Here is an 8,587-nt window from a genome sequence, read left to right on the forward strand (position 1 = left end):
ACTAGTGAGTGCTTATGTGAGTTTATAGGCCATAAAAATGGCATTCGCATGGCAGAAATGTGAAGATGTGTAGGAACCCATTGACTGCCCAATCATGGTATGCATTGTGTGAGGCTTGGGCCCAGAATACTCATGTGTGGTGCACGGCCTAGCATGTGTCAATGGTGTTCAAGGGAACTACTCACACAAAGGGCCAACATGTGTTATTGGTGGTCGAAGTATGTGCCAAGACCAAGGGCCAACATATCCTGATGGTGGTCAAGGCATGTACTTATATCATGGTTTACAAGCTAGTCCAGGCCCAAAGGTTTTCTCTAAGTTGAGGAACAGTTCCAATTCTAGTAGAAAAGGTTCCAACTACTAGGGGGACTAGGGCTTGAGACCTACTGGAGGCCCAGGTTGTGGGGCACTAGCAAATAATAGTGGTATGGGTAGTGATCAAAACTCTAAAGGCTCAAGCATGGTGTTCGGGTTCCAAGAAATTGAGCCAACCTTAGGTACAGGTGCTAGTGAACATTTAGATGAATTTGCAAGTCATTAAAATGGCATTCGTATGGCAAAAATGTAAAGATATGCCTGAACCCACCAACTGCTCAATAGTAGTGTGCATGGTATATGTTCTAAGCCTAGGATATCACATTCAGTGCATGGCCTAGCATATGCCAATGGTGTTTAAGGGAACTACTTATACAAAAGGCTAGCATGTGTTGATAAAGGTCAAATCATGTGCAAAGACTAAGGGCCAACATGTCTCAATGGTAGTCAAGGCAAGTGCATGTGTCATGATCTAAATGCTGGTCCATGACCCAATGTTCTCTCTGAGTCAAGGAGTAGTTCCAGTTCTAATAAAAAAAGGTCTAATTGCCAAGGGGACCAAGCCTTAAGGCCTACTGGAGGCCTAGGTTGAGGGCACTAGCCTAGAATAGTGGTGTAGGCAGTGATCAAGACTCTAGAGGCTCAGGCACAGTGTTTAAGTTTTATAGAATTGAGCCAGGCTCAGGTGTAGGCACTAGTGAGCACTTAGATGAATTGAGGCATGTGTATGTGTCATGGTCTGCAAGCTAGTCTAAGCCCAAGGGTTCTCTTTAAGTTGAGAAATAGTCTCAATTCTAGTATGACAGGGTTTGACTACCAAGCAAACCAAGCCATAAGGCTTACTAGAGTCCTAGGTCATAGGGAACTACCAAAAACAATGGTATGGATAGTAATAAAAACTCCAGAGACACAAGCAAGGTTTTTAGGTTTGGTAGAATTGAGCTAGGTCTGGGTACATGCGCTTGTGAGCAATGTGTGGTCACATAATCAAACCTAGGTGCAGGCACTGATGATCAAGGTGTGAGCGCACAATCAAACCCATGTGTGGGATTTCCTAAACATAGTCCTGGGAAGATCAAATTTGTGGGCTTCTAGAATGCCTAATACTATAGTACAATCTTTGACAAGCTAGAATTATGCTAAGCACTTGAGTCTCGTAGGTTGATAATTTTTTACAAGTGCCAGCATCTAGCGATGGTGTTCGAGGCAGCATTCTAAACTAAGAGGCTAGCATTTGCTGATGTATTTGAGGAAATAATAGGCCAACATCTGCCAATGGTGTTGGATGTGATTGCCCGTACAAACCAAAGGCCAAGTGCTGTCAATGGTGTGCAGGCAAAACTGATCCAAAGGCCAATTGCACCAAGGGTGAGCCTATTCCTATAACAAATACCAAAGGCATTTGGTTGTCATTTACTTGGATGCTTGAGGTAGGGATGTCATCCACCAGTCCAATTGATTGCAATGGAGAACACCATTCATCCCCTAGCCCAAAGAGGTATGGTTTAAAAAAATAAAGTGAATAGACTTCAATGGGTGTGAAGGGAAAGGATGAATTAAAGTAACAAAGGGCTAAATCTTAGTGGATCATGGCACAGTGGCAGCAAGGCCACTCTACCACTTACAGTACTCCATCACATAATTAAGTCATCTACAAAGGATTCTACCTGTCACTTTGTGGGAATTAAGCTCTAAAGAGGCTCGCATAATTTGTTCACCTTAGAGGTTGCACCTACAGCATGTACCTTTGGGGGCCATAGGCTTTTACTGTGGGTTGACAATCGGGTGACAAGCACATGCATCGCTTTTAGCCCAAATTCTAACTTAGACGTGTTCAGTCATAATCTAGCACATGGTAGCTTTGCACCATTAACATTTAACCAAGCACGATGACCAATTATGTGAATCAACAATTCCTCTCTACTAGGTTGAATTACTATTGCGACACTGCCATCAATAAGGTAAAACTAACCTATCTCACGATAGTCTAAACCCAGCTCATGTTTTCTATTAGTGGGTGAACAATCCAACACTTGGTGAATTTGGCTTCACAATGATAGGAAAAGTTGGCATCGAAGGATCAAAAAGCAATGTTGCTACGCATGCTTAGCTACCACTAGCCAGTTATCCCTATGGTAACTTTTCTGACACCCCTAGCTGCAAATTCCAAAGGTATAAAGGATTGATAGGCCATGCTTTCATAATTCATATTCGTACCAAAAATTAAAATCAAATGAGCTTTTACCCTTTTGTTCCACATATGTTTTCTGTTCTCATTGAGCTCATCTTAGGACACCTGTATTATCTTTTAACAAATTTACCTTCCCAGCCAAACTCCCCACCTAAGAATGTTTTTTGCCTAGATTGACTAACTGAGGCTGGCCTTGGGTCCAAAAAAAGGGTCGTGCCCTACTTTCGATTCACAAAATAAGTAAAATAACGTTAAAAGTAGTGGTATTTCAATTTCATTTGAGGTCTCCCACTTATCCTAGACCTCTCAAGTCATTTCACAAAGTTAGATTAAAGTCAACTTAATAAGGTATTCTCTTTCTATTAATTCTACCAAGCCTGTTCCCTTGGCTTTGGTTTCACTAGATGGTAGACAGGGACAATGGGAATCTCATTAATCCATTAATGTGCATCACTAATTAGATGACAAGGCATTTGGCTACTTTAAAAGAGTCATAGTTACTTCTGTCTTTTACCCATGCTTGGTTGACTTTCTTCACATTGACACTCAAAGCACTGGGTAGAAATCACATTGTGTGAACATCCGTAATGACCATCACAATACTTTTCTTTTAATTAAACAATCAAATTCCCTTTGTCTATATCAGTTCTGAGTTAACTATTCATCATCCGAGAAAAGCCCTTGAGGGAGCCTTTCCCAGTCCATCCCTTGGTCAGCATGCGATGACCTACTCTCGCCATGGAAGCAACTCGAGTAGTGCTCAAGTAGCTGATAGTTTGACACTGGGACCCTTATGCCTAGCCCTTAGAGCCAATCCTTTTCTTGAGATTACAAATCCATTTTGTCAATTTCCTTTGCCTACATTGTTCCATCGACTAAAGGCTATTCACCTTGGAAACTTGATGGATTTATAAGTACAATTGGACACGGATAGTATGATCTTTTAGGTTTTCAAGGGCCGTTGAGGGTTTACCAAACACCACGTGACGTGTGGTGCTCTTTTGACCATTTCTAAGGTGGGTAGGCAGTTAAACAAAAAAGATAACTCTTCTCGAGGCCCTACCGATGACTCTAAACTCCCTAACGTTGCCATTAGCCTCCGCATTCTGGCTAAGGAATTTTAACCTGATTCCTTTTCAAAGCTCGCACTCAATACACTGTTAGACTAACTCCCCCCATCTCTTAGGATCAACTAATCCATGTTCAAGTGCTGTTCACATGGAACCTTTCCCCCCTTCGACCTTCAGAGTTCTCATTTGAATATTTGCTATTTATTTCAAATAGTTATAACCTTTTGTTTTGTGATAAACAAATTGTTTATGTCCATACAAGCTTATTTGAAATAAAATAATACTAGTTTATTAATATTTCAAAAATTAATAAATAAAAGATTTATAAAATGAATCTATTTACTAAGTAAGCTCAAATTATTATGACTATTTGAGCAATTTTTTATTTCAAAAAGTTAGGATCTTTTGTTTTGTCATAAAACAATTGTTTCTATTCATATAAGTTTATTTAGACTAAAATAATACTACTTTATTAATATTTTGCAAGTTAATACGTAGGAGATTTAAAAAATATATGTTTATCGAACAAGTTCAAATAGTTATATCCATTTGAATAATTATCTATTTTAAATTATTATGACCTTTTGTTTTGTGGTAAAACAATTGTTTCTATTCATACAGAATTATTCAAAATAAAATAATACAAATTTATTAATATTTTGAAAATTAATAAGAGATTTAAAAACTAAATCTATTTACTAAACCAATTCAAATAGTTATAACTATTTAAACAATTATCTATCTCAAATTATAATGATCTTTATTTTGTCATACAACAATTGTTTCTTTTCACATAATCTTATTCGATTAAAATTATACTAATTTAATAATATTCTAAAAATTAATAAGTAAGAGATTTAAAAAATAAATATGTTTGTCGAACCAATTTAAATAGTTAAGACTATTTGAATAATTATCTATTTCAAATCGTTCTAACCTTTTGTTTAGTCATAAAACTATTATTTTAGTTCATACAAACTTATTCAGAATAAAATAATACTAATGTATTAACCTTCAAAAAATTAATAAGCAAGAGATTTAAAAAAATAAATATGTTTACTGAACAATTTTAATTAGATATGACTATTTGAACAATTATCTATTTAAAATAGTTTTAACTTTTTGTCTTGTCATAAAACAATTGTTTCAATTAATAACGTATCCGAAATAAACTAATACTACTTTATTAATATTTTAAAAATTTTTAAGCAAGAGATTTAAAAACTAAAGCTGTTTTCTAAAGTAATTCTAATAGTTACGACTATTTGGACAAATATCAATCTCAAATCATTATGATCTTTATTTTGTCATAAAACAATTGTTTCTGATCATACAAGTTAATTCAGATAAAAATAATACTAATTTAATAATATTTTCAAAATTAATAAATAATTAAAAAAATAAATATGTTTGCTGAATCAATTTAAATAGTTAAGATTATTAGAATAGTTATCTATTTCAAATCATTTTGACCTTTTGTTTAGTCATAAAATAATTTTTTAGTTTAAACAAGCTTATTCGAAAGAAAATAATACTAATTTATTAACTTTTCAAAAATTAATAAGGAAGAGATTTAAAAAAATAAATCTGTTTACTGAACAAGTTCAAATAGCTATAACTATTTAAATAATTATCTATTTAAAATCGATATGAACTTTTGTTTTGTCATAAAACAATTGTTTTAGTTCACAAAAGTTTATCCAAAAAAAATAATACTACTTTATTAATATTTTAAAAATTAATAAGAGATTTAAAAAATAAATCAGTTTACTAAATCAATTTTAAATAATTATGGATATTTAAATAATTATCTATTTTATTACCTTTCATTTTGTCATAAAACAACCGTTTTTCAACATACAAGCTTATTTGAAATAAAATTGTTAGTACTTTTTGTTTTGTCATAAAACAATAATTTTGAACATACAAGTTTATTTGAAATAGAATAATACTAATTTATTAATATTTCAAGAATTAATATGAGATTCAAAAAATAAATCTATTTACTGAATTAGTTCAAACAATTATGACTATTTGAACAATTATCTATTTCAAATTGTTACAACCTTTTTGTTCTATCATAAAATAATTATTTCCATTCATATAAATTTATTTCGAATAAAATAATACTAAATTAATAATATTCTAAAAATTCATAACTAAGAGATTTAAAAAATAAATTTGTTTATCAAACCAGTTCAAATAATTAAGACTATATGAATAATTATCTATTATTTTAAATCATTATAACCTTTTGTTTTGTTATAAAACATTTATTTCAACCTATCCAAGTTTATTCATAATAAAATAAAACTAATTTATTAATATTTTAAAATTTTATAAGAGATTTAAAAATTAATGTTATTTATGGAACCACTTCAAATAATTATACTTATTTGAACAACTATATATTTTAATTTGTTATAACCTTTTGTTTTCTCATTAAATAATTATGTCTATTCATACAAGCTTATTCAAAATAAAATAATACTAATCTAATAATATTTTGACAATTAATAACTAAGAGATTTAAAAAATAAATTTATTTAACTATTTGTACTAGTCAGGCCAGTAGATTCATTTTTTAAATCCGTTATTTATTAATTTTTAGAATATCAATAAATTAGCATACTTTATTATGAATAAGACTATATCAATAGAAACAATTGTTCTATGATAAAACAAATGGTTATAATGATTTAAAATAAATAATTGTTCAAATTGTTATAACTACTTGAATTGGTTTGGTAAATCGATTTATTTTTTAAAATCTCTTATTAATTTTCAAAATATTAAAAAATAAATGTTATTTTATTCAAAACAAACTTATATGAACAAAAATATTTGTTTTACGACAAAACAAAAGGTTATAACGATTTCAAATAGATAATTATTTATATATCCTTAACTATTTGAATTAGTTCGACAAAAAAATTTACTTTTTAAATCTCTTAGTTATTGATTTTCATAATATTATTAGATAAGTATTATTTTATTCCGAATAAGCTTATGTGACATAAATAATTATTTTATGATTTGAAATATATAATTATTCAAATAGTAATAACTATTTAAACTAGTTCGATAAGTATATTTATTTTTTAATTCTCCTACTTATTAGTTTTTGAAATATTAATAAATTAATATTATTTTATTCCAAATAAACTTGTATGATTAAAAACAATTGTTTTATAACAAAATAAAAAGTTCATAACGATTTGAAATAGATAATTGTTTGAATGACCATAATTATTTAAACTAATTTGATAAACTGATTTATTTTTTAAATCTTCAACTTCTCAATTTTTGAAATATTAATAAAGTAATATTATTTTATTTTGGATAAGTTTTATTAAACTAAAATAATTGTTTTATGATAAAACAAAAGTTTATAACAATTTTAAATAGATAATTGTTCAAATAATCATAACTATTTGAACTTATTCAGTAAATAGATTTATTTTTTAAAATTTCTTGCTTATTAATTTTCTAAATATTAATAAAATTATATTATTTTATTTCAAATTAGCTTGTATGAACTGAAAAAAAAAATTTTCTGACCAAACAAAAGGTCAGAATGATTTGAAATAGACAATTATTCTAATAGTCTTAACTATTATAATTGGTTTGGCAAGCACATTTATTTTTTAAATCTCTTACTTATTAATATTTAGAATTTATTAGTTTAGCATTATTTTATTTAGAATAAGCTTGCATGAATAGAAACAATTTGTTTTATGACAAAACAAGATCATACTATTTGAGATAGGTAATTGTTGAAATAGTCATAACTATTTAAACTAGTTTGGTAAACAAATTTAGCTTTTAAATGTCTTATTAACTTTTGAAATATTAATAAATTAGTATTACTTGATTCTGAATAATTTTGTATGAATAAAACAATTGTTTTACAACAAAACAAAATGCCATAATGATTTGAAATAGATAATAGTTCAAATGGATATGACTATTTGAATTTGTTTGGCAAACATATTTATTTTTTAAATCTCCAACTTATTAAGTTTTAGAATATTAATAAATTAGTATTATTTTATTTCAAATAAACTTGTATCAATAGAAACAATTGTTTTATGACAAAACAAAATATCATAATGATTTGAAATAAATAATTGTTCAAATAGTCATAACTATTTGAACTCGCTCGTTAAACATATTTATTTTTTAAATCTTTTACTTATTAATTTTTAGAATTTTAATAAATTAGTATCATTTCTATTCTGAATAAGTTTTTATGAGCAAAAACAATTAGTTTATGATGAAACAAAAGATCATATGATTTGAAATAGATAATTGTTCAAATAGTCATAACTATTTGAATGTGTTCAGAAAACATTTCTTTTCTTATTAATTTTTGGAATATTAATAAATTTAAATTATTTTATTCAAAATAAGCTTGCATGAACAAAACCAATTATTTTGTGGCAAAACAAAAGGTCATAATGTTTTAAAATAGATAATTGTTCATATAGTCAGAACTATTTGAACTTATTTGGTAAATGGATTTTTTTTTGTTCTCTTACTCATTAATTTTTGGAATATTAATAAATTAGTATTATTTTACTTCAAATAAACTTATATGAACTGAAACAATTGTTATATTACAAAAGAAAAAATCATAATGATTTGAAATAGATAAATATTTAAATAGTCATGACTATTTGAATTTATTTGGCAAACATATTTATTTTTTAAAATCTTTTACTTATTAATTGTTGAAATATTAATAAATTAATATTATTTTAATTTAAATAAACTTGTATAAGCAGAAATAATTGTTTTATGATAAAACAAAAAGCCATAACAAGTTGAAATAAATAATTACACAAATAGTCATAACAATTTGAACTTGTTTGGTAAACAAATTTATTTTTAAAATCTTTTACATTTTTAATTGTCTTAATATTAATAAATTTGAATTATATTATTTGAAATAAGATTGTATGAATAGATAAAATTCTTTTGTGACAAAACACTAGGTTATAGCAATTTC

At 28.3% G+C, this 8,587-nt stretch overlaps 1 pseudogene; it reads right to left on the minus strand.

Moving 5' to 3' along the window:
* Positions 1 to 1,866: 1,866 nt before the first annotated feature.
* Positions 1,867 to 4,251, minus strand: LOC149519413 (25S ribosomal RNA; annotated as a pseudogene).
* Positions 4,252 to 8,587: the final 4,336 nt, after the last annotated feature.

This window comes from Durio zibethinus, chromosome 3 (genome assembly GCF_047325235.1).
Source record: "Durio zibethinus cultivar Kanyao isolate XHJ-2024 chromosome 3, ASM4732523v1, whole genome shotgun sequence".
NCBI classification, from domain to species: domain Eukaryota; kingdom Viridiplantae; phylum Streptophyta; class Magnoliopsida; order Malvales; family Malvaceae; genus Durio; species Durio zibethinus.